Source organism: Tachysurus fulvidraco, chromosome 3 (assembly GCF_022655615.1).
Source record: "Tachysurus fulvidraco isolate hzauxx_2018 chromosome 3, HZAU_PFXX_2.0, whole genome shotgun sequence".
Lineage (NCBI taxonomy): Eukaryota > Metazoa > Chordata > Actinopteri > Siluriformes > Bagridae > Tachysurus > Tachysurus fulvidraco.
The window spans coordinates 25,681,953-25,702,546 of record NC_062520.1 but is presented as its reverse complement, the minus strand read 5'-3'; the positions used below and the strand labels follow the sequence as shown (position 1 = coordinate 25,702,546).

Here is a 20,594-nt window from a genome sequence, read left to right as displayed (position 1 = left end):
CTGTGCTTAAATACAGTAGTTACAATTTCCGTGAGGAGTTCTATAAAGTATTCTGACACTGTTACTTATTAGTACCCCTATTTTAGGAGTGGAAAAGTTCTATAATCTATACTCCTTAATTGTCACACACACACACACACACACACACACACACACACACACACACACACACACACACACACGTAAGAACTTGCCAGAGATGAACACAGCTATAAACTAAATATATAAACAGCCTTCACTGTAATTGAAGATCTATCCTAGAAATCTATCTCTATCACTGTCATGTTACACACATTAATCTATAACTATACAATATTATCAAACATTATCTTTGTGTTTTGTTTAAAATTTTAAAAACAATTCTAGCACAATTCAAATACATTTAAAACAATTCAAATATATTTTCTTAGCATAGACACATTTTATAATAACCAAGAGTAATCTACATATCAGTTTTAGGCATTTGTCAAGTTTCTCCTATTCATTAGGAGAAATTAATTGAGATAAAAAGGAGACAAAGTCTGAAAACAGAGGAAAACCTTTGCCATCAGCAGGATTGGAACCTAAATCCCCTAAACACAACACAAACAATGTACCCTTTGTATACAGCATACAATCATTGTCTAAATGAGAGAAAATCTTTGAGATTTGTAATGAATTTGAGTAAATATGTAATGAGTATGAGTCAGTGTTGGAGTATTTATTTTAAGTTAACATGCGTATTGTAAGTCCTGAAATGTCCTTGAAACTGTTGTTGAAAAAATCCACAAACTCCGGTGTGAAAGACTTTGTATGTATGCGCATAACCTGTCTTTGATGGCAAACAGTGGCCTTACAGTCGTTAGTTTCAACTATGACTTCTAGCTCATTTAGAGCCAGACTGAAGATCAATTTGGTGAGTGGACACCCAGGCTTCAACAGTCTGAGTTCAGAAGAGTCTTGTTCTCTAGAGAGCAAGTAATCCAGCATTCTCAACTCCAGTTTGAAGACAGAAGAGATCTTATTTTGCTTCGTCACCTCAAGATGTAGCATCTGAAGTTTTTTCTTAAGGAAAGACCACTTGATTTTCTGTGGGCCTGTCTCAAATGTCACAGTGAAAAATGGTTCAAGATTTCTCTCTACCTTTCTTTTGAAAGAAGGGGAAATGGACTCACTGAGACGCTTTGCTAAAATCTGTGAGAATATCAAATACCTAACATTAAAGGTGCGGATGTCTCCTACATCCTTTTTCTTTATCATTGAATTGTATTTGTTTTTTAAATGTTCAGACAATTGACAGCAATGGTTTTTATAGTATTTTACATCTTTATCAAGTGAATGCTCTTCTAAGTCAGTCAAAGTCTTAATGGCACTCACTATTTCTGCTCCACTAATCTTTCCTGGTCTTCTGTCAGGTATGTATGTAAAAGGCTTAGGCAATGCTAAGGCAACATTTGGGAGGATTGTTTTAGGTCTGTGCTGAACTGTGAGTTCTAGTATAAGAGGATAGTGATCAGAAAGACTCTGTTCATCTTCATTGTATTCTACATTAATATTAGCCACTCGTCCAATTTTGTGCTCTGGAAGGAAAAACATGTCTATCCTGGAGTAACTATCATTCTGACGTCGTGTAAAGCCTTCATCAGTAGGGTGTTTGTATGACCAGATGTCTCTGAGATTGAGAGAAACAGTAAAATCTCCTAAAAAAGCTCTCAGGGGTGAATGCGTTGCTTCAGAAGCTGGACTCCGATCAAAGCAGGGATGGAAAACTGTGTTGAAATCACCTCCAACCACTAGCACACCTTCAGCTGTTTCCCTTAAATACTCTTCCAATCTACCCAACATATTTCTTTCTGCTTTATGATTGTACACATTAACCAGTGTGTATAGTTCCCCATATAGTTTACAGAAGAGCACAATGTAACCTCCACTATAATCCTCATCATGACATATGTACTCAAATGGTACACTGTCTCTTATCAGTATTGCGACTCCTTTGCTGCAGGAGCTGTGCACAGTGAAGTAGGATCTCCAGCCTGGAACATCTTCCAGTGTTTCATAGCAGTCTTTCCCAACATGTGTCTCTTGTATAAAGGCAACATCAGCATGAAGGTTGCTAAGGCTGTACAACAATTTTGAGAACTTTTGTGGTGACCTAGTGGTATCTTTAATACCATTTGTGTTCCAGGAGACAAAATGGAGACTTGATTGTGTCATTATTAATGAACTTCTGTAAATAAAATACACATACAATTATTATAAAACACAATATCTCTCTCTCTCTCTCTCTCTCTCTCTCTCTCTTTCTCTCTCTCTCTCTCTCTCTCTCTCTCTCTCTTTAATATTTCTGTCATTGTGTTTTGTGCAAGAAACTAATCGAGCAATCTTTGATATGTAACTGAAAATAAATACTACATTATACAGATTACTGCCTGCAATGTCCTTGTTACTGATTGAACTTTTGTTAAAGTAAAATAAAATACACAAAATAAAACACAATTACAGTATATATAACATTTATTTGTTGTATGTTAAAATTATCCTCAATCCTTAAAATAAAATCCCCAAATAACTATATTATACAGATATATTAGACAGATTACCTTGTTGGAAATGTACTTTTGGCTCAGCAGTCAGCTGATGGTACAAATGTAAGAAATTAAGAAGTACATATTTAATCAATTATGAAATACGGCTTCAGTTAAGTCTTTATACTATAAATTCTATTGTACATAGTGGAAATATTGTGCAAAACGTAATCGTACATTTGTTTGGTAAGACTTTTTATGGCACAAAATTTTAAAAAGGAATATACATTCACGGCCACTTTATTAGTTGCACCTGTCCAACTGCTCGTTAACGCATATTTCTAATCAGCCACATCGCAGCAACTCAATGCATTTAGGCATGTAGACATGGTCAAGGTGATCTGCTGCAGTTCAAACCGAGCATCAGAATGGGGAAGAAAGGTGATTTAAGTGACTTTAAACGTGGCATGGTTGTTGGTGCCAGATGAGCTGGTCTGAGTATTTCAGAAACTGCTGATCTAGTGGGATTTTCACGCACAACCATCTCTAGGATTTACAGAGAATGGTCCGAAAAAGAGAAACTATCCAGTAAGCGGCAGTTCTGTGGGCGCAAATGCCTTTTTGGTGCCAGAGGTCAGAGGAGAATGGCCAGACTGGTTCGAGCTGATAGAAAGGCAACAGTAACTCAAATAACCACTCATTACAACCGAGGTATGCAGAAGAGCATCTCTGAACACACAACATGTCGAACCTTGAGGCGGATGGGCTACAGCAGCAGAAGACCACACCGGGCGCCACTCCTGACAGATTATAACAGGGAACTGAGGCTACAATTCGCACAGGCTCACCAAAATTGGACAATAGAAGATTGGAAAAATGTTGCCTGGTCTGATGAGTCTTGATTTCTGCTGCGACATTCAGATGGTAGGGTCAAAATTTGGCATCAACAACATGAAAGCATGGATCCATCCTGCCTTGTATCAACGGTTCAGGCTGCTGGTGGTGGTGTAACGGTGTGGGGGATATTTTCTTGGCACACTTTGGGCCCATTAGTACCAATTGAGCATCGTGTCAACGCCACAGCCTACCTGAGGATTGTTGCTGACCATGTCCATCCCTTCATGACCACAGTGTACCCATCTTCTGATGGCTACTTCCAGTAGAATAACGCGCCATGTCATAAAGCGCGAATCATCTCAGACTGGTTTCTTGAACATGACAATGAGTTCACTGTACTCAAATGGCCTCCACAGTCACCAGATCTCAATCCAATAGAGCACCTTTGGGATGTGGTGGAATGGGAGATTCGCATCATGGATGTGCAGCCGACAAATCTGCAGCAACTGCGTGATGCTATCATGTCAATATGGACCAAAATCTCTGAGGAATGTTTCCAGTACCTTGTTGAATCTATGCCACAAAGGATTAAGGCAGTTCTGAAGGCGTAAGGTGTACCTAATAAAAATGGCCGGTGAGTGTAGTTTGCGATGGCATTTTTTATTTATTTTTTGCTAATGTTTCAGCTTATAATAAAAGAGCAGACTTGTGATTTGTCAAAAATCAAATCCGACAACATCAGGTTGACTTAAATGCTGTACATTCTTGTAAATAACAAAACTTCTGTACGTTCCTGTAAATATGCATCTTAAAAACCCAAGGTATCTTGTTTTATCAGTTGTACTGGATTAAAATTACCCTATTTTGGAAGTGTTCTCAAAATACGAAAAAATAATGTAATGTTTACCTGAACCAGTTCAGTAGGTAAGTGGGGTCAGGACTTTTTGAATTCACAGACCTTTAAACTGATTACATTTAAACATTAAAGATCAAGTGTGTCAGCAAATTTTTCTTGGTTCTTCCTCTTTGAGAATTAAGGTTCATGTAGTTCCTTTATAAAATTAAATATAAAATTATTAAATATAAAATTATATATATATATATATATATATATATATATATATATATATATATATATATATATATATATATATATATAATTTTATATTTAATTTTTTTGAGAATTTAATTTTTTTGAGAATTAAGGTTCATGTAGTTCCTTTAAATCTAGCTTGATTGAACTGTACTTCTGAAACAAGATGGTTGCTAGTTAAATTTATTTAAGAATAATCCTTGATACTGTGCAAATCATACTCAAACTATGCTTAGATAAATTTACTAAAAATTTGCACATGGAAAAGTTTTCTCACCATTTAAGAAATGTTACACTCAATGTAACAGCACTTTATGATACCTAAAGCTACTGTGATTTAGCAAAGCAAATGATTTTATGTTGGTTTGTAGATAAAAAATGAATAAAGGATGATTCAATGTTTTTAATAATATTATAATTTAATAAAATACTAACAAAAAATTTGAACACATGTAATGTGTACTAATTAAAATGACAATTTAAAACTAAAATCAGAATCTGAAAAAAACTTATCGTTCAAAATAGTACGAACATACTCATACATTTACTTAAACTGTCATCAATGCATTTATTGTTATTGTGTTAAGACTTCTGCTTTTAGGTAAAACAACATATTATAAAATAATGATGTCATATAATTTAAGAACGTTTGAAAATATGGTATACAAAAACTTACCTTGTTTACTCGGCTGGTTGCAGAAATAAAGTCCCACGATTTAGAGAGACTTTGCAGGGAGAAAGCAATGAAAACGTAACTGAAAATTACTCGTTTCTAAAGTGTACAGCAAAAGGCACTTATTTTTTTATGAAAGAGTTTTTTTCAAAAACAGTGAAAGTGAAAAACAGAAACCAGATGGATGTAAATGTAGACGTTTGTGCATACATTTGAATGAGCACATTTCTATTTTCATATCATTTAACCCTCTTTAGACCTAAACTTGCTCAGATTCAGATAGTTACTGCATAGTTAATAGTAACACAGTAGAAAAGTGCAAGACAATGTATGTTAGCAAACTTTCCTGCAGGTTCTTGCATTTATTTGAGTTTTCATGCATTCTTGTACTTTAAGATCTTGCCTTGACTTCCAAATATCCCCTTAAGTATCATTTTGATCAGTTAAAATTTAGTTGAAGCATTTGATATGTTTTTATAGCCTTTCACTGCTTTCGGTTAGCTTCATATTTAAATCCTCAGTCAGCTGTTTAAAGAAGACATCATTAAAAACAAAATAAAATTCTATAAAATGTGTATAAATGAAAATTAATTACACATAAATGTCCAGTTCATGTACCATGGCCTTTGATAATCCTCAATCTTAAATATAAAATCCCCAAACATATATTAACTGTAATATAGTTATACTATATTAGACAGATTACCTTGTTGGAAATGTACTTTGGGCTCAGCAGTCAGCTGGTGGTACAAATGTACGAAATAAAGAAGTACATATTTAAGCAATTATGAAATAAGGCTTCAGTTAAGTCTTCATACATAGTGGAAATATTGTGCAAAACTTAATCAGAACATTTGTTTGGTAACTGTAATAAATGGTAAATTTACTGTAATGTAAAATTTTACATTATTTTATGGCACAAAATTCTACAAAGGAATATAGTTTGCGATTTAATAATTTTTTTTGCTAATGTTTCAGCTTAGAATAAAAGAGCACACTTGTGATTTGACAAAAAACATCAGGATGACTTGAATGATATACATAACAAAAATAACAAAACTTCTGTACTTTTGTGTAAATATGCAAAAAACCCAAGGTATATTGTTTAATCTATTGTCTAGAGCAGGAGTGTCAAACTCAAATTCACAGTGGGCCAAAATATAAATCTGAGATAAAGTCACTGTCACAACCGGAAGAGGAAGGAGGAGACAGACCCGTATGCAGGATAGCTTCAAATGAAAGGGGTTTAATAAATAATAAAGACAACGACATAAGATGATAACAAAAGCAATACAAATGAAGACACTTAACAAAGACTAGACATGACGAGGGGTAAACGTAACTAATGATTCCGTGCTGCACTCGGCAACGCGGCCCACTTAAATATAAAAAAGACACGAAGACACAATAAGGATCAGGTGTGAAGACAGGGAGGGGCAGACGAAGGCGGGGCAGACACGTGACGAAGAAGAAAACAAAAACAGCACGTGGCCAAAAGTCCGGGTTGAGTCCTGACAGTCACGGACGAAACTGAATATTTATTGAAAAATTAACTGCAAGTGATATGTAATGTTCAACCTTTTTCATATGGAAACAAACTTTAGTTTTGCTTAAACACAGGATTTGGAACAACCAGAGCTTGATATTACAAACACATAAGAAATTCAATTCTTATTGCAGATAAGATTTTGCAATCTCTGCTGCCACAATAAAGCTAGATTTTACAGCAGCGTCACTTTTTGATTTTGCTTTCATGAACATAGTCTGCCAGGAAACCAGACTTTTTTTCATCTTCTCCGTGTTCTGGAGCTTCTGCATTACGTCAAGGTCCTTATACTTCTCATAATGTTTCGTTTCATAGTGTCTGTCTTCTTATGTTATATTCTTTCGTTACAGACACGTTAGCTCCGTTAGCACACAAGACAAACAGGTCTGTCCTTTATATTCGTGAACAGATAATCTCCCCCCCACCTGTCTTGCAAGCTCCTATTGTCCATCTTTCGTTTGGCCATTTTTTGTGAAGGGTGGAATTAACTTGCCCGATGTGACTGTAGCATGGTTGTTAACGACTGTCAACAGAGAATGAGGGGCGCTTGCTGTTCATGACTACACGTCAGTACAGTGGCAAGGCATTCTTGGATTTGTAGTATTAGCAGAGCATGCGGCTAGCCAGCTGTAATGCACATTTGATATGATCTCGCGGGCCAAATATAATTACACCGTGGGCCAAATTTGAGTTTGACACCCCTGGTCTAGTGGGTGCAAGTGTTGAGGATGCAAAAGATAGGGATAGGTGGAGAGCAGTGTTGTGATGTAATGGAGCACAAATACTTTGTAACTGTACTTAAGTAGAAATTTCACGTATCTGTACTTTACTTTGCTATTTAAATTTGTCAAATTTCACTTTTACTCCACTACATTTCCTAGTTAAAATGTATACTTTTACTCCATTATATTTCCACTAAGCATCTTCGTTACTCGTTACTACAAAATAAAATCAGCAGAAATGTGTGCGACTGCAATAAGGGAGGTTTGGCGAATCACTGCTCCTAGATTGCATTACGCGCTCCGCACGCTCTATTTCAGCGTAATGTTGCCAAAGGAGGAGAAAGCACAACTGAAACCGCCATGGAAGCACCTACTGGACCTCCCGTTATCGTAGACCAGGGGTGGCCAACCAGTCAGAGACCAAGAGCCACATTTTTTACTTTGTTACCGCAAAGATCCGCATCCTACACATGGGCACACATGATCATCCCCATTTTTTTTCACTGCCATTTTGAGAGTGAACTTGACACAAATTGTTTACTCAAATGATCTTGGTCCTACTGGGAATCTTTCAGGTATTTTTATCCCACTCACATGCGCGTTTGACGAAAATACCGTATTGAACTGATGCGAAGCGAACACGCACAATAAAAAGACACAAATACAAACTTCGATATGAATGTAAAATCCGCATGAAACTGGGCAAAGAGCCGCATGCGGCTCGGGAGCCGCGGGTTGGCCCCCCTGTAGACGACCACCCCGACGAAAGTGGTGAACTCGGTGAACATGGTGACGAAGATAATGTTATACACCCGTGGCCGTATTTGCAAGAAATGTTTCTGTACATTGGAATGAAAGATTCTTCCTACCGGATGAAGTGCCTCTTATGCCTACCGAAAATCACAGAAATTTTACTTTTCACTTTTACTTTAAATACTTAAGTACATTAAATATCAGAAAATTACTTTTGATACTTAAGTACAGTATATATCAGATATTTTAAAACTTTTACTTGAGTAATATTCTAAAAGGTAACTTTCACTTCTACCAAAGTCTTTTTCTAGTACGATACTTGTACGTTTACTCAAGTATTCCCTTGTAGTACTTTATACAACACTGGTGGAGAGAGATGATTCGCTGTGGCGACCCCTCAAGGGAAAAGCCGAAAGAAGAAGAAGATATTGTTTAATCTATTGTACTGGGTAAAAATTTTCCTATTGGAGAAGTGTTCTCAAAACTATGAAAAAATAAAGTACCAGTTCAATAGTAAGGTGGGGTCAGGGCTTTACATGTACTGTAAGTTCACAGACCTTTAAACTAATCAAAATTTAAACATTAAAGATCAAGTGTTATGGCAAAGCTTTGTTGGATCTTATCAACCAAGAGAGTTGCTAGTTTTGTAAAAACATTTGTAAAAGAATATATCCTTGATACTATGCAAATCATACTCAAAGAATGCTTAGATAAATTTACTAAGAATTTGCACATGGAAATTATTGCCACACATTCAAGAAATGTTAAATATTTATAAGGGAGAAACACACCCTTAGTGTGGAGTAGTGTTCTCTCTCTTCATTAGCCTTACCTAAAAACAGTAGACAATTTGAAACCTTCTGTTGATCAGTTGATCTTTATTAAGGTATAGCCATTGTTAAATCCATGTAAGTTGGTGATGTAATTATTTGGTACAATGCTGGTGCATACGATTTACAGCAGAAAGTGATTGTGCACAAAGGAACAGACAGAAGGAAACAAAAATGCAGCTTGATGCACAAATCTTTATGAGATATTTGCATTAGTGGTTGTCTATATCTGCAATGTATTTTTAACCTTTTAAGACCTACATATGGGCTTGAATGGAAATATGTGTTTCTAAACACAAAACAATATTAAAACAAAAAGAAAAAAAAATACAGATTTGTAAATCTAGCAAGAACATGCAGGATTCAATATGCTAAATATGGGATAAATGCTACTCATTCTGTTTACGTCAGGTCCTTTTATTCTTTTGTATTTTTCTTGTCAGGACTTTGGCTTGTTAATTTCAAAACATTATTAAAAAAACTAAAACTAAAACAAATCAAGTAAGTAGAAAACTTGGTAATAACATGGAAAATGAAAAGCAGCGTAATTTTATCAGTTTAACAGGAAATATTTTGTAATTGATATCAGCAACAACTTGAGAGCAAATTAGAATGTTAGAAATATTCACAAGTTAGTGATTTACTTACCAAAATCTAAAGAAATCATGAAATCAAACGAGGATGATAGGAATCTAACACCAGTTTATGAAGGCAGGCTCTCTGTAGCTCAGACTGTAAAAGTTTTAATTGAATGTTTTTAAATGTACTTTAAAAGTAATTAGAAAACACAAAAAAATACAGTATTTTAACACCATTTGTTTAATCTTTGATTGTTATATATATATGATAAGGAACTTACTGTTAGGAACTTCCCATGTACACTCAGCTGATAGACAAAAACAAAAATCAAATGAGTCATACTATTTAAAGGAAATGTCAAAAGGTACATACGTCACACCTAAATAAAGGTGGTACCATTTTACAAGCTGAACATCATTTTTAACACAAGGGATTTCATTCCAACTTGAAAGAAAGGCTGTAACTGTAGTAACAAAATCAAAAAACAATAAGCATTTTTATGTATACATAATTACAAAACACTAAAAGATCAATCATTTTAACACCATTGTAAAATGTTAGTGTAATTTACTGTGTATCTGCTGTAAACAAAGTAAAACATCCTTGATTTATTGTGAAATGTGACACTTTAGGCACTATAAAATGAAAGTAAAGAATCAGCAACAACTCTAAATCTAGTCTATATATAAAGTACTGTATAGTGTACAGAGGAACGTGTAAAACCAGGCAGACAACTTAGGAGCAAAATTTGGATAAAAGAATGAAGCAACACCAGTGTTTGTTTTTGGTGTCTTGGTGTAGCACTCCACTTCACACCTCACCAAGACCAAATGTTTCCTTTGGCTTATTCTGACACTACTAAACTTACTGAATAGTTAAAAAAAATCTTAAATATAAAAAATCATCTTTTAAGGATTTTTCATTGATTCAATCACTATATAAAGTTTGATAGAGATCTGTGTGTGTGGAAATATAGAAATTTCTAAAGGCTTCACAAACTTTCAAGCAACATTGTATATACATATACTGCATAAAGTTTGTGAAGCCTTTAGAAATTTCTATATTTCTGCATAAATATAACCCAAAATAACATCAGATTTTCAAACATGTCCTGAAACTAAACAAAGTGAACACAATCAAACAAATGAGCCAAAAGTATTATATTTCATTTACTTATTGAGAAAAATGTCCCAGTATTATATATCTATGACTTGCAAAAGTATGTGAACCTTTGATTTTTTACTGTCTGTTGTGAGCTCTTGTGCACAATAATTGTACGTAAAGCATGATATTTCCACCACCATGTTTCACAGATGGTATAAGGTTCTTATTCTGGGATTCAGTATTTTCCTTTCTCTGAAAATAATGATTTTTATTTAAAAATGAAAAGTTTTATTTTGGTCTCATACCTCCACAAATTTTTACAATAGTCCTCTGGATTGTCTACATGAACTTTAGCAAACTTCATGGGCAGCAATGTTCTTTTTGGAGAGAAATAGCTTTCTGCTTGCAACTCTGCCTTGCACACCGAGGTTGTGCAGTGTTCACCTTCTCCCGCAAACTTACATGACCCTCAGCTCCTATCCAGGAGTCCTGACCCCATCCTACCACCATCTGTGATACTCTGTCCAGTGGGACTTGATGGAGGAAATTCACCAGGCCCACCAGTCAGAGGCACCTCCACTTGAATGCTCACCTTCTAGACAGTTCCTACTCGCTTATGGCAACAAGTGACCCAGTGGATTCATGCAGCACCCAGTTCAGGCCACCCTGACCTTCCAAAATCTAACAATTACACCACAATCATCGCCACTGACCGCTTCTCGAAAGCCTGCCTTTTTTGCCTCTAAAGGGCCTACCTACGGCCATGGAAACTGCTCAAGCCCTATCCCACCAAGTATCTAGCCCACAAAGCATTCTGCCACTTCTTGAACATTAACATTAGCCTGACATCTAGTTAGCACCCACAATCTAACGGTCAGGTAGAACGGCTCAACCAGGAAATCGGTTGCCTTTGTTATCAGAAAAATGCATAGGTTCATGACTTTCCATTTAAAAAGGAAGAAAGAACTTCATAATACTGTTTATCACATTAGCGTTCAGTACAATGTGTAATCTTATAGGAATCTTACCTAACAAGGAGGCTACACTGGATAAAAGAATGCAGATAGACACCATTGTTTACTTTTGTTGCTGCTTATTCAACTGATCTCCGGTCAGATAAAAGTAAAGTAAAAGTTTCCACTGAGGTGATTTTATTTACCAACAGATTTTTTCCCCCTCCTATCCACTACAGTCCAGTTTACAAACAATTTACCTGAAATACTGTCCTCTACACACGGTTATTATATGTTAGGGAAAACATAATATTACGAAAGCGTGACATTGAGTCCTAGCTCTATGTTTTCCATTAACCAGCATGCACCTGGCCACATTAGACTCAAATACCCAGAACACACATGCACTTTCATGCTCAGTCATCTTCATACCTATCGTTCACACCTGTTTCCAGAGAAATGAAAGTGAGCAACAGAAGAAAGCAGCCTAATATATACATGATCATTATGCATGTATACATGAAACAGCCACAACTCAACAAATCTAGTCTATATATAAAGTACTACCTAATAGTTTAGCACTTATTATTTTAAAGTCTGGGGGGAATGATTTGATTGCATTGATTGAAATTCTCATGTTGATTCTTCAATTCAGATTTTCAGAAATTTAAGCTAAATCTATAGTGATGAGATACACACATTGTTACTTTTTCCCACTTCATTTATAGTCCATTCAGTCTTTTGCTCAATCTCAATACTTCACACTTTTCCTTAAAATATTTTGAAAACCAAAAATCCAAAAACTGTACATACAGTACCACTTTTTATTGTGCACATGTATGAACTACTGTCTCTGAGATTAGACAGATCAGTATAGTCTTCTAAAATAATTATTAGTGATGAATCCCTTCAGCTAAAATGTAATTGTAAGCATAAATGATAATTTAATAATGCACATTTTTCAAATTAAATATGATTTATGTTTCCCCAAATGTGTATAGACTTGTACATACTATGTACATAAAGTAAGTAAGCAAGTTTTACATAACATCACACTAAATTATTAAGAAAGAAATATGACATTTTCACAAATTCTGTCTCCTTATAAATGCAGCAAACATGACTGCAGTTGAATGTACTGTAGAATTAGACTAGACAAAGGCTAAAACTTGCTGTATAAATCTTTAATGATTGCAGTAAAACACAACACACTATATCATTGAATGAAAGTGAAATTTAATTAAATCTAATGAATGGATCAATGAAATATAATTAAATAAAATGAAATGAAAGAGATATATTGTTAGCTGAAACATTTTTAGTAAAAGTACAATTACTTCTGGTAAATAAAAAATGTTTTATGCAGAATTCAAGCAGACAAATCATTGGACAAGGCAGAATTTTACAATTCTTTGCAGCAAAATAAACAAGGCTAAACTATAGGCAAAGGCTATAAACTACAGTATAGGCAAAAACCAGGAAACATGATCCAAACCAAAAACAAAAATGTTGCATACACTCCAATAACCCAAGCTAATTATGTGCATCTTATCTGTATAAATCCACAGATAAGTTTGAAAACTTTTATATTTTAATGAATCTATTTTACTTGTCTCCAGTGAAGGACAGTGATCACCCAATGTAGTACTAATGCACTCTTATACATGGTCATTCCTGAAATGGCCAACAGAAAACCCTTTCCTGCAAGATTTCGTAAAATGCCAAACTACTACTATTTAACCACAATAAAGAAGACCATATGGATATACCATTTAATTACTTCAAAATAGACAACATTCCAGAAAATATAGTTAACATTCATTATATACAACTAAGTATATACAATAAAGAAGAAATTTATTAAATAAAATCAAAACAACATTCACAATTATAATATATTTATAGTTTAGAATGTGGATAGATAGATAGATAGATAGATAGATAGATAGATAGATAGATAGATAGATAGATAGATAGATAGATAGATAGATAGATAGATAGATAGATAGATAGATAGATAGATAGATAGATAGATAGATAGATAGATAGATAGATAGATAGATAAGGCAAATAAATGCACCCCTGACAGACAGGTTGCAATACAATTTACAGTGCAGATTCTGTTGAAAAACCTTTTAAAGGTTCACTAACTATCATTAATTATGTCATTTAATTAAAGTTATTATGACAATTGTAAAATTAAATAATCTGCCTTGCTTGTTTATTGATTTGTTTTAATCCTACCAGACTAAAGCTACAAATGAAATTTTGTCACACACATCTGTGCACTTTAATCATCTTAATACCTTTTTTTTTCTCAGAAATATAATTCCTGAATCTTCCTGGAATTTCTTGACTAGCATAACAACTTTCTTCAACTGTTCGCTCTGGTGTGCGTGTATCAGCAGAGCCTGTCTCTGAAAACAAACACTGCTCCTGCAGTCCGTCTCCTCATTGAGAATGTAATTTAGTTTATTCAGAGCCAAATTAAGGATAGGGTTGGTAAGCCGACAGTCAGGCAGCAAAAGTCTGAGTTCCCCAGAAGAGCCTTGGTCTTCTGGAAGGAGGTGCAACAGAATACGGAACTTTGCTGGGGGTTCAAAAGGCCACAGTTTCTTTTTCCATTCACTTTCTAGTTTGAGGCTTTTATCAAGGAAAGACAACTTGATTTTCTGTACGCCTCTGTCACATGTCACGGTGAGAAATGTAGCAAGATTTGTTTCTTGCTTCTTCTTGGTATAGGGGGAAAAGTAGGCACTAAGTCGTTTGGCTAAAATTTGAGAGAGTATCAAATATTCTACATTGAAGATATGTCTGTCTTGTGAAAGATGATATTCTTTAAAAGCTTCAGAGACTAAATTTCTCTTTAACATGTTGTTGTACTTTATCTTTAGGATTTCTGTAACTGGACACTGATGACTTTTGTAGTGCTCTACTTGCTTTTGATCAGGCCTTTGTTCTTCTGAGTCAGACAAAGTCTTGATGGCACCCAGTATTTCTGCCCCACTAATCTTTCCCGATATCCTGTTGGGTTTTCTGATGCATGTTACGTTTTCAATGAGTGAGGCCACTTTTGGAAAGTTGTTTCCTGTCTGTCGCTGCACTTCAAGTTCCAGGACAACAGGATTATGATCAGAAATTTTACTTTCCTCTACTTTGATATTACACACTCTTCTCATTGTGTCACTGTGCATGAAAAACATGTCTAGCCTAGAATGACTTTCATTTTGATGGCGTGTAAATCCCTCATCAGCAAAGTGTAAGTATGACCAGGTGTCTCTGAGATGCAGAGAAACAGTAAAGTTTTCCAAAATAGACCTAAATGGTGAATTCTTTGAATCTGAAGGACTCCGATCAAAGCGGGGATGTAAAACTGTGTTGAAATCACCTCCAACCACTAGCACACCCTCAGCTGTTTCCATCAAGTACTCTTTCAGTCTACCCAAGACATTTCTGTCTGCTTTATGATTGTACACATTAACCAGTGTGTATAGTTCGCCATACAGATGACAGAACAATACAATGTAACCTCCACTACAATCTTCATCATGGCATATGTACTTAAAAGGTACATTGTTTTTTATCAGTATTGCGACTCCTTTGCTGGAAGAGCTGTGTACAGTGAAGTAGATTTTCCAAGCTTTAATGCCTGTCAAAATTTGGTAATGATTCGGCCCAAGACGTGTCTCTTGAATAAAGACAATATCAGCCTGAAGATTACTGAGACATTGCAACACATTTGATAACTTTTCGGGTGGGTGTCTTATACCATGAGTGTTCCAGGTGACAAAACGGAGGCTTGTTTTTCCTTTTGACATCATGTTTAATGGTTGAATTTCTATAAATAAAATACAAAATTATATTCACAGTTATTTTATAACATTTCTCTCTGTAGTATATTTTTGTTTATATTTAGGACCAACAAGCACCTATTTTAATTAGTTTTTAGTTTTGAGAGTGTCATTATGAAGTTCTCTATTTTTTATGTTCTCAATACAGTATATTCAAACATATAGATAAATATGTTTGTTAGCATGATATATATTAGTAACATATATGTAAATCTGAATAAAAGATATTTTGTTTAATAAATACAATCCCAAAATAACTATACTATACTATACTATACTATACTGAAGAAATACATATGTAAGAATTGAAGATATTTTCCACAAGTTAATTACATCTGTGTTGGCTGACAGGTAAATATTCTCTTATTGAAAACTGTATGAAAATTATTACCAGGAAAAAATGATTAAGAATGATTTAATTGTTTTCACTGTAAAGAATTCCATAAAGGAAAATGAGATCGTGACTACTTTATGCTTTATTGCATCAGAATTAGTTTACTATAGAAAACACAAATTTCTTGAAAATGTGCATAGATTTATGGTTTTGCATTTTGTAAAGGAAGAAAGAACTTCCTAATACATTTACCACAGCACACAATGTCTTATGTCATGTCAATCTTACCTTAAAGAAAAGTCAGGCAGCTTGAGAGGCCACAAACAAGCACTTGATCTCAGTTCCTCTGTCAGAACTGTTAGGGAAAAGTTTTTTTTAACAGTTGTAATATTCTCATTAATGCTGTTATTTTAATTCTTAACTCATTAATATTTTATATTAAAAAAGATTAAATCAACTGATCTACTGCAACCAACTAGAGCAAATGACACTGCATTGGTTGTACTTTCAAATTTAATAAAAAAAAACTAAAAATATTTTTTTTAGAATAAAACTTAAACAAAGCAATTTTTGAGAAAAAGGTGTAACATACATATCTATGCACAGATTTTAAGACATAAACAATTTAGTTATACATTGTGATGATATGTGTTATTCTGCTGTTTTCATAATATGACCATTACATTGTTGTATATAGAATGATACAACATTATTTAGTGAATGTTAAAAATTTTGAGTAGAAATATTAAATTTGATTTCTGTGTTGTTCTAAAAATAAATTAATATAATAATTTTTATTATACAGAGTCCATTACTGGGAACTTACCTTGCACACGCAACTGATGGCAGAAATAAATCAGACGAATCCAGTTAGTAAGAAGATTTATCTGGATTATTTTACGTAAGAAAAAACAACGGCTTTGGTAACTATTGGATAAATATCTGATCCAGAAGACGCACCTCAAAAGCTGCCACATACAAAGCAAGAGAAATGAAAGTGACCAACAGAAGAAAGCAGTCTAATGTATACATGAACATTTGTACACCATTTGCATGTCTCTGTTTCCACACTGTATTGTTAAGCCTTTTAAGAGCCCCAAGCTTGCTTGAGAAGTTGTGTTTTTGATGATTAAAAACGATGAAAATTGTGTGACCAAGAAGAAAAAGCCTTTTTTGCTTTAATAAAATGTAAACATTTGAAATAGGAGAGTGTTATCATTTTAATATAAATGTGAACAACAAGTGTATTGGCCTATTATAAATTATTAGCTTAAAAATTATAATATTTAATATTTATGTAATATTTTTAAAATATGTACTATTTTTCACCCATAATGGAGGTCACACTCTGGATCTCATTCTAACATTTGGATTGATTATATAAAATATAGAAAGTCATATTTCCACAGTCTAAAGCTATTCCAGAACATTATCTTCTCTCATTTAAACTGTGTCTTAGACACATGTGCTATGTGCCTTGCCATGGTATCGTGATAAACATACATTTATATCTGTAACTGATATACTCAGAAAGATTCTGAAAGGGGCAGTGGTGGCTCAACTGGTTAAGGCTATGAGTTGTTAATCAGAGGATCGGGGTTCAAGGCCCAGCACAGCCAAGCTGCCACTGTTGGGCCCTTGAGCAAGGCCCTCAACCCTCCCTGCTCCAGGGGTGCTGTATCATAGCTGACCCTGCACTCTGACCCCAGTTGGGGTACGTGAAGAAAAGAATTCCACTCCGCTGTAATGTATATGTGGCAATAATAAAGGCTTCTATGCCCCCGTTCTTAGATTCATAAATAGTCACCCAGAATTATCATCTATGATCCGATCACTGTCCAACCCCACAGAACTCGATCAGGAAACTGATTACTTAGTCAATTTTCACTACAGCCCAGATAATGTAGTGCCATTTAGAAAAAACTAATGAGAGAAAAAAGTAGCACGCTGGTTCAATGATCTCTCACACACACAAACACACACACACACACACCATAAACAAACTGCTAGGAAATCAGAAAAAATGGAATCAAACTAAATTGGTACTAGTTCAAGTAGAATTGAAGAAAAGCCTCCTAAGCTACAGAAAATCTTCTGCGAGACCTGCGCATCTCCTCTTTATCTCCAAGATCTTAGAAAAGGTTGTAATGTTGTTGGAATTAATGGTAACAGCCCTCTTTTTTCTCTTTTTTATTTGACTGATCATTATCTATTTGGGTTTGGGTTTTGAATGGTGACAACTTTATGTTGGTGCTCTACAAGTTGCTATTTTATCCCCGCTGCTTTACTCCATTAAATATGCTACCTCTTGGTACAATTATTTGTAAACATGAAATTAAGCTTATGTATTTTTCTTATCTTGTTAGTCTCTGCTTGAATCTCCAATACAGAGACTCAGTAAAGGTGGTCAAAAGTCCTTAGCTAAGCTTAACATACATTTGTAAAGATAAGAATCAGAAATGGCACCAGCTGGATTTTGCATACTCAAATCTGACCTATATGAAAGACAAACACTGCATTTACGGTAAAATAAGGCATAAAACGAAACTAGGCTACTTCTTGTATTTTAATATTGTAAGAGACAATGTAGATTTTACAGCCATTAATATGCTAGAATAGTAGACATATAAATAATATGGACGTTGTTTAGCACTTCATATTTACCTATTTGGGAGATTCTATTTTAAAAGATTTACAAATTATTAATTAATTCACTTACTATATAGTCAGTTCAGTCTTTTGGTCACTCTCACTTCTATTGTACACACAGATATCACATTCTGTCTAGTTTTCACCCTTTTAAAACCTGATCTAAAAATCATCCATGGGTGTAAATGGAAAGCAGATCATGGAATAAAAATCATCCCAATTCCCAAACTCATTTAAATCTTATTAATAATTTAAGATTTAGGACTGTTGACAAAGAAAACATTATTTATTATGGTGAACTGTACACACTTATTAATAAAGCACTCACACTCAACCAAATCTCCATGTTTATTATACCACTGCTTAAATGTTGGCATAAAGTCCAGTGACAGAGAAAATGATGAAATATATTTGTTAGTTCTGCCAAAAAAAAAGTATTTCATAAACATGATTTGGAGTATGCAGACATAAACATCATCCAAAAATGTACTGTAGCTATGTATCTTTCATATAAAGATAAATGTACACAATTTTATTTATTTAACATTGTATTAACATGTACAGGAATTTGAGATGCATTTACTGATAGATTACAAATCTTAATCTTAAGCGTAAATGCTGCTTGTAGTTTAATCTAAAATTATTGAATTAATGTCATACACATTAAACATGAAACAGCCACAACTCAACAAATCTAGTCTACTGTAAAGTCAAACATCCTTAGCCAAGCCTACATACATTTGCAAAGACATGAATAAGGAATGTCGTCTGCTTATGCACAGTCAAATCTAACCTATGTGAAATAGAAACTCTGGATTCACTGGAAATGGAAAATGGTGTTTAACACCCCTCTGGTACACAGAGTACCTGAAGTTACAATAAATGTGTAGTAAGTTTAAACAGTTACTGTGTACATTTATAATGAGAGAAAATAATTTGTGATTTGTAATGAATTTGAGTATTGTAAATATGTAATGAGTACGAGTCAGTGTTGGAGTACTTATTTTAAGTTAACATGCGTATTGAAAGTCCTGAAATTTTCTTGAAACTGTTGGAGAAAAAATCCACAAACTCAGGTGTGACAGACTTTGTATGTATGCGCAGAACCTGTCTTTGATGGCAAAGAGTGGCCTTATAGTCTTTAGTTAAAACTATGACTTCTAGCTCATTTAGAGCCAGACTGAAGATAAATTTGGTGGGTTCACACCCAGGCTTCAACAGTCTGAGTTCAGAAGATTCTTGTTCTTTAGAGAGCAAGTAATCCAGCATTCTCAACTCCAGTGTGAGGTCAGGAAAGTTCTTGAGCTTTGTCTCAAGGAAAGACCACTTGATTTTCTGTGGGCCTGTCTCAAATGTCACAGTTAAATATGGATCAAGATTTGTCTCTATCTTTCTCTTGAAAAAGGGGAAATGGACTCACTGAGACGCTTTGCTAAAATCTGTGAGAATATCAAATACTTAACATTAAAGAGGCAGATGTCTCCTACATCTTTGTTTTTTATCAGTGTATTGTATTCAGTTTTTAAGGTTTCAGACAGTCAACAGCAATGCTTTTTATAGTGTTTCACATCATCATCAAGTGAGTGCCCTTCTAAGTCAGTCAAAGACTTAATGGCACTCAGTATTTCTGCCCCACTGATCTTCCCTGGTCTTCTGTCAGGTACAGTATATATGTAAAAGGCTTAGGCAACTCTAAGGCAACATTTGGGAGGATTGTTTTAGGTTTGTGCTGAACTGTGAGTTCTAGTATAAGAGGATAATGATCAGAAAGACTCTTTACATCTTCATTGTATTCTACTTTAATATTAGCCACTCGTCCCATTTTGTGATCTGGAAGGAAAAACATGTCTATCCTGGAGTAACTATCATTCTGATGTCGTGTAAAGCCTTCATCAGTTGGGTGTTTGTATGACCAGATATTTCTGTGTTTAAGATAAACTGTAAAATCTTTTAAAAAAGCTGAACACCTTGGTGGACACTTTGCTTGAGAAGTTGATCTCCGATCAAAGCAGGGATGTAAAACTGTGTTGAAATCACCTCCAACCACTAGCATGCCTTCAGCTGTTTCCTTTAAATACTCACATTAACCAGTGTGTATAGTTCCTCATATATTTTACAGACTAGCACAATGTAACATCCACTATAATCCTCATCACAGCATAT

General features: G+C 34.6%; 1 long non-coding RNA gene across 1 annotated transcript; it reads right to left on the bottom strand.

Annotated features, from left to right (window-relative positions):
- Window positions 1-2,524: 2,524 nt before the first annotated feature.
- LOC125140876 lies at window positions 2,525-9,848 on the bottom strand. The gene is made up of 5 exons (XR_007140178.1): window positions 9,821-9,848; window positions 9,610-9,693; window positions 5,817-5,850; window positions 5,114-5,162; window positions 2,525-2,616 (listed from the first exon to the last, which is right to left on the bottom strand). It is a non-coding gene; the product is annotated as an uncharacterized LOC125140876 (long non-coding RNA).
- Window positions 9,849-20,594: the final 10,746 nt, after the last annotated feature.